Source organism: Chenopodium album, chromosome 13 (genome assembly GCF_948465745.1).
Source record: "Chenopodium album chromosome 13, dcCheAlbu1.1, whole genome shotgun sequence".
NCBI lineage: Eukaryota > Viridiplantae > Streptophyta > Magnoliopsida > Caryophyllales > Amaranthaceae > Chenopodium > Chenopodium album.
In genome coordinates, this window is record NC_137846.1 from 36,515,223 (window position 1) to 36,522,772 (window position 7,550).

Genomic DNA, 7,550 nt, shown 5'->3' on the forward strand with positions numbered 1-7,550 from the left:
GATAATACAATACTCGCAGTAGGATTTTGTACTACCCATCTAGGGAGACTTGACCAATATTCCATCCAACAAGCAATTCGTTCGGGTTTAAAGATCACATCTTTAGGGGCATCACAATCTTGCAGGGGAATAATTTGTTTCATCCCGTACTGTCTCATCACCCTACAAGGAAAGATAAAGGTAGTACTAGATAGGCCTACTAGCCTAATATAAGGGCAATTAAAACTATTTCCAACCATACTACTTATGTTCCACCAAGGAATCACAAAGCGTATGTTAGGAACCCCGTGACAGAAAAACGACGTCCATTCTTCTTCATTCTTGTGCTTGTAGAGAATTCGACGTCCAGGGAATGTCCATACTCCATTAGCCTCAAGGTTTTGTGGCTGATCAACAATTCGGAAACGCTCCATGAGCCAAATCTGAAAAAAAAGAGAATAATTAATTGCGATTTTACACAAGCAGGTGGCGCGCGCATCAAAATCAGTTGCGCACGCCATTCGCGCGCATTTCAGAAGATTGCGCCGGTCAAGCCAGCGCAACTTCGGAGCTTGCACTGCTATATGACGGAAAAAAATAATAATAATAAAATAAAAAAAAAACGTACGTGTAATAGGAGTGGACTTCCCGAGAAACCGTTTTCGTTAGGGTCTCTTCTAAGGCGATTTAAGCATAGAACGGTTTCCGCCAAAGCCAACGGAGCTGGTGAATGACATCCCTCTATTTGCTCTACTATGGAAACCATGGAATAATCTCCATACTCTTTACCTGTCCTAAGTAAACAATTAACAACAAGACAATAACATAAAGCACGAATTTTAAAGCGTTGTTTAGTCATGTTGTCACGAGGGGCGACGAAGAAGTGTTCAATAAATTGGATCAAATTCACACCTTCTTCAGTTCTAATGTTAGTCATATCATTGTCAGACAAACCAAAAAATCTTTGGAATATATGTTTAGGATCCGACAAGGTAGGCGCATAGGTCACAGGGAGAGTATTTGCAGGGAAGCCTTGCAAGGCCTCAAACTCACCAAGTAGTGGGACAATTTCGTCCCCTTTAAACAAGAAAAGATGGTGGTTGGAGTCCCAATGATTAACGGCGGCATGAAGAAAATCAAAATTAATCACGAGTTGCATGTAATTCAATAGAGGGTCTAGGTGGTAAATTTTGAAAGCTAGTTTGTCCTCGGTTGAGAGGGAAGTGACCCATTGCGTCAAACGTTGTTCAAAGGCTTTTACCATTGTTCAAATTTAAAGAAAAAAAAGAAGAGAGAATTTAGAGAGATTAATTCTGTTTAGTTTCTTATGATATCACTAAGCGAATGAATGCGAGATTATCAAAAACCTACACGAAACCACGTTTAAATAGACCCAAGAAGGGCAAAATTTCGGCAATTTTCGCTCAAAGGAAAGTTCACCAACAGGTGGCGCGCGCAACTCATGTGTTGCGTGCGCCATCCGCGCGCAACTCATGTGTTGCGTGCGCCATCCGCGCGCAACCAATTTACATGCACGCGACAGCCGCGCCCAACTCGTCCAGTTGCGTGCGTCTGGTGTGTCGCGGCATGAAAATTAGATTTATTTCCGTATTTTGGACTACATAATGACGGAATCATGACTAAATCTTAAGACTAATTATACGCTTGTCTTTTGCTAACTCTTGTGTATCTTTTTTTTCTCTTTATTATTTGTTTCTTTCTTATTTTCCTTTTTATTTTTTCTCTTCTTTCCCTTTTTTTTTCTTTCCTCTTCGCTTTTTTTTTTGTCTCTTTTTGTTATTTTTCAAAGGGGATAAGTCGGGAACCCTTCCTTCCCTCGGAAATGTTTTTTTTAATTTTTTATAAAAGCAAAAAAAAAATGTACGCATGGAAAAAAAAGAAAATAATAATGACATATATATATATACAAAAAAATGTGTCATATGTACAACAAAAATAATAAAAATGTACATCGGTTTCCTAATCAAAAAAATGTGTGTACAAAGGAGGTCAGGATGCTCGGCGACTCCCAGACGGTTGTTGCACATCCTGCAAAATCCAAACGAAGATTAATACATTAAATCTGTGATAACTTCGTTAAAAGAAGAAAAATATATATAAAAACTTACCGCGACCATCCGATGATCACGGCATGACAAAGTGATGAGAGCTCTCCGATAAGCAGCTCGGAAAGCGCGCAAAGTCCTCACCATGCCGTTCACGGTCTCTGGCGGAACCTGTTCCAAAATACAAGGACAATTAGCAAACAAATGTATATGAAAAAAAATATATATATTAATACATATGCATAAGGCACATACCGACTCAACCGTCTCAGGAACAAACGGTATCCCCTCCTCATCCTCCGCTGCTGGAAGGATCTCATGAATTACCGACCCGACAACATCAGTATACGTGATCTCCGCCGTAGGAGGTACCCAACCACCTAGCTCGACCCGCTAAAAATACAATAGAAGGGTCAAGGTTCGTTCCAAAAAAATAAATATAAATAACAAGAGAGAGTTAAAGTACTAACCGGAACAAAAGCTGGGAATGGAGTCAGCCTGGATGCAATGAAAGTCAGATAAGATGCTTCCGGCAGCACCAGCTGCTCCGCTGGATAAACTAGGATCGCCTGAGCTCGATCCTCGGTAGACAACAAATCTGGACGTAACATCCGGATCGGAGGATCCACAGGAACCCTGGGCTCCTCGAATGCAGACTGCCAGAGAACACGCTCGCCTAAAAACCAAGCGTCTGTCCTCTGAAAGACTGGAAGCCCCTGATAAAGGGCCCGAAAATGGCAACGAATCATGCCAGATCGGACAGCCTCAGGGACTTTGACGATTAAACTCCAAGGACTGAGGTCAATCTATAAACACAGCCACATGAAAAATCATCAGAAAATAAACAAAAAAAACAAAAGACGCACATGTGGTCGAAATACTCACCGACGCACGAGCCGCCGAAAGGATCCTCTGGCGAAAGTCGCCGGCTGAAGTGGCTCGTCTTTTCTTAATCATGACCAGTCGATGGCCGATAGGAAAACGAGCAGCCCCAAGCATCCTGGGCGATAAGAAAGGCAGGTACGAGTATCCCCAAGCCTAAAAGAAAACCGAAAAATGATAAGCTTAAAGGGGAAAAGCAAAAATAATGATTGAAAGAAACTTAAAGTACGTACCTCAAGGATACAATCGTGCCACGTAAGGGAAATCTGAGGCACCTCAGTAGCTGCCGCGGAATTCATCACCTGGGTCGCCTTGCCCAAAGCTGTAAGCATACGGGCATACGACACCTCCGCCTAACTTAGGTTACCTACCTGCCCCAAATCACTAAGGCAAATAAGTAACCCGATAGCGAAACGTTCTCCCCTATCACTCAAGAAAGTGACGGAAAGAACATGAGCAATGTATATCTGAGCCAGCTGCTCAGGTGTACACTGCCGATCAAGCTCGTCGGCCGACAATTCATCGGCAAGAACCTAGTACAGACAAGACTATGCATACACATGAAGGGCCGCCGCGAGACGGTTCCCCACAAGGTCACGCAGTCTCTCGTCTGACCCCTTAACGATATCTATGACTACAGGCTCGCCTCCAAAAGGAAAACCCGTAATCATAGAGAAATCGAAAGGGGTAACTGTCATCTCTCCCCATGGAAAGTGAAAAGTGTTGGTGGAATCCCACCAAAACTCCAGCAATCCACGGAGGAAAGTTGACGACGCAGGCTGACTCGATAAATCTCGAAGAGCCGCCAGCTGGGGGCTGATGCCCGAAAGGTCCACAATCTCCTTTGCTACCTCAGGCGAACTCGCAAAACGGGCTCGCAGGTCACCAGAACCGTATAGATGCATGCTAGGCTCACTCTAAGGAAAAGTAAAAAATAAAATAAAAAAAACGGTTATAGTTGGAAAGGAGAAGAAAAAAAAAGAAAAACGATGGCGCAACGAACTCACGATGCCGCGCCACCCTCTGATCGAGACATGATGGTCTGGGTCCCACTTAAGGACCCTAGGGTCCCAGTTGGGAGGAGCCTCCCAAACCACATCCTCCTGGCGACGTCGATCGGCTACGATGCGTCGCTCCCAAACCTGCTCACGAGGACGGGTCACCCTCTTTCGAGGGCGGACCGCCTCGTCAGGACTCTCTAGAATCTCCTCAGCATCAACGAATGTAGGCGAGTCCATGCTATGATTGGATAAGGTTTCTTTATTAGTTTTTTTCTAAGCTAATATATGTGTCCTAGACCCATTTCGGAAGCATAACGGCTGCCGATAGGGCAAAACACGAAAATCGAATGCCACCCATACTTGGGGGCTACGATCCTACAGTTAAACTCAGTAAATGGGGGCTTCTAACACCCAAAAAAGCCATCCTATACTAGTTTTAACTAAGCATTCAAGGGATTGTGTTTCAAAATCTCAAAGAATCACCTACTCCTAGACGAATAACAGTAATACAAACATGATTATCGTCTACCAAAAATTTTGAGGTGTAAACATGGCAAAAAACGAGCTAAGAGTATACTTCGCGCCATTTTTCAATTTCAAAATTTACAAAATGTGAATTATAAAAGTAATACTAGTTCCACTACTATAATCTACTTCATAATCAGCGAATGTAACCAAAATGAGCAAGGAAAAGCAACAAATTCGAGCAAAATTCGAAGGAAAAGAGCAAGAACGAACTTAAACAGAGAAATGCTCATACAAGGTTCAATACTCAACCATTTTTCATGAAATTTGTTGCAAAACACTCCTTAAACATGACATAACAACATGGAACAAACAATTTCAAGAATAATGGACCAAATCAAAAACCCCCAAATTCGAAATTTAGGGTTTAACGATTCGAAAATCGCCCAAATTCAGTCAAGAACGAACGAAATTTAGTAAAAAACTTACATTGGATAATGGGAAAAATGATTAAGGGACGGGATCTACTTCCTTTGGCTTCAAAAATCGCAAAAAACCGAGATTTCTAGAGAGAGAAAGGGCCGAAAATGGTGAAGGAAGAAGATAGAGAACGCGAACTGAAAATCGCGCTCAGCGATTTCTTTTTGCTGATTTAAATGTCGCGCGCAACTAAATTAGATGCGCATGACAGACCAGCACAACTCAGAATGATGTGCGCGCCTGGCCAGCGTAACCTACTGAGTTGCGCGCGGAAACATGTCATTAAAATAACTGATATCCAGATTTTGATCCGTTTGATCGTTTTTCTACGGTTTTTGCTCGTTATTAGACGTAATGGCGCGCAAATTATCAAAATCCTTTAATTTCTTTGCATTTTATAGTTTATTTTCTTCTTTGTTAGTTTTTTGCTTCATTATGCATGCACACCGTGCTTTGTGCCTTCCCTAAGCATACGTTTTGAACGTTTTTCGTAAATGTGTCTTAAGACGTTCCATAGTGGTGCTTTATGTAAAAGCTCCCATAGACAAGTTTTTCATTTTACTGTACTAACGTTATAAATGTCCGACTTTTCTTCTTTTTTCACGTCCAAAGCAAAAAGGAAGGTGTCATCATACAGCGTAAAAATGCAAGGCGTGTCGTACAGCTTAAAATTGTATGGCGTAGGTGTTGCGCAAAATTTTGCTTCAGCCCAAGCTTTGCGAGATCTACCTCTCGGAACTAAAAGGTAGAGAATTACTTTACTTTAGGCGTTAGCTCACGAGTGGACAGGCGCGCCGAACCATCAGGAACAGACACTTCTTGATTAGAAGCAAATACGGTAGTTAGTGAGCTTACTAGCTTACCGGACAGTTAGGGTATCCTTCCACCCCTTGTATAAAGAACGACGAGACGATGTCGCACCCATGTAGTCACGTGCCCCTAGTCCTGAGACACGTGTACTCATCTTGTGGACAAAACTGCTGAGAAAGTTGTTGATTTTCTTCTCTCTCATTGGATTTGGATATGTGCCTCCACTCCTGAGACATGTATTTCTATCTTGTGGACATCCGGTTCGAATACCGATGAGGCTCGAATGCCGAAACATTGAGGCTCGAATGCCGAAACATTTGGGCTCGAATGCCGAAACATTTAGGCTCTAATGCCGAAAACGTCTAAGCTCGAATGCCAAAAACGCCTTTTTCATCTTTTTACTTTGTTAAAGTCAGGCTAAAGTTTCAATGACATATCGAGGGACTTTAGACCAACGATGACATGATTGAGAGGAAATCACCCCCTTTTACTCTTTTTAAACCGATCTCTTCTCATGATTTGACATCACCTAGAACACCTTTACTTGTAAAAGCGTTCTACAAAAGCAAAGGATCAATCTAGATTCTTTAGCGAGTTAAGGCTAGAAATAACCTTTTTTGGCCTTAATAGCTACTTGTTTCATACACTTAGCTTATCAAGGATCGTTTCTACATCCTTAGCATTTTTTAAAGATTCTCTACTCATTGAGAACTTCGCAGAATGTGTCTCGGATTTATTTCCTTGACTACTTTAATCATCGTCTATTCTAGACTCGATCAAAGTGGGGGCCAACTGTAGACACCTACTTTTGGCCTCCTGTCTCGACAGGAAGTGCAATGACGATAAATAAAACCATCTTCGTGTTGGATCGAAGTGAAAAATGCTTATGGATAATAAGTTAAACCAAAAAACACAAAAGACTAGCCCAAACCAAGAAACAAAGCCAAATAAAGTCTAATTAATTAAATCCGATCATAATTAGGCTTAAGCCTGTACTTAAAACCCAATAATGACGGATTTAGGAGCGCCTAGATAAAAATAAGCACTGCCGCAGAAAATAACGCGCGCATCTCAAGGAGTCATGTTGGGTTGGCGCGCACAACTACATTAGTTGCGCGTGACACTCAGCGCAACTTCCAGAGATGCGCTCGTGAAAGATTCAGAATTTCAGAAAATTGGAAAATCGAATCTTGCCATAAAGCCGCGCACAAGACAATTAATTGTGCTGCCTATAGCAACGTAACTCAATCACTTGCGCTGGGTGGCCGTGCGCAACTAATCAAGTTACGCGCGATACCTGCTGCGGCAGAATGTTCAAAACCCTAAACCTACTCATTCCCTATAAATAGAGGCTTAATCCGAGGCTTATACAAGACAGAAAATTAACCCTAAACTCTGGCGAAAAACTTGTGAACTTATGTTACCTAACCCCTCTTGTCCTAAACACTCACCCCTTTGATATTTTGTTACTATGGTGGAGATTCCTCAACAAGAAGGAGTCCATAGTGTTCTAAACGGAGATCTAGCAAAGAGAAGTGGTCAATTCCCGAGCACTTAGATAAATCATTTTTATTTTCTTGTTTAAAAGAACTTTAATTAATTAATTAGTGTTACTTGATCACTTTAAAAGGTTTAATTAATCAATTCCACATAGTATCTTGCGTTAAATAAGATTAGAATTGAATAATTAATTGTTGGTTGATCACTTAAGCCAAGGTGAATATTGTTTATTTCTTGTCATATTCACAAATTTGATTAAATAAAGAATAACGACGTTGCAATGTAATTCCTACGTGAATTAATGTGTGTAAATAAAATCAACTAACTTAGTTTTAGGTATCGCGTTGCATATATTGTTTGGTGATGA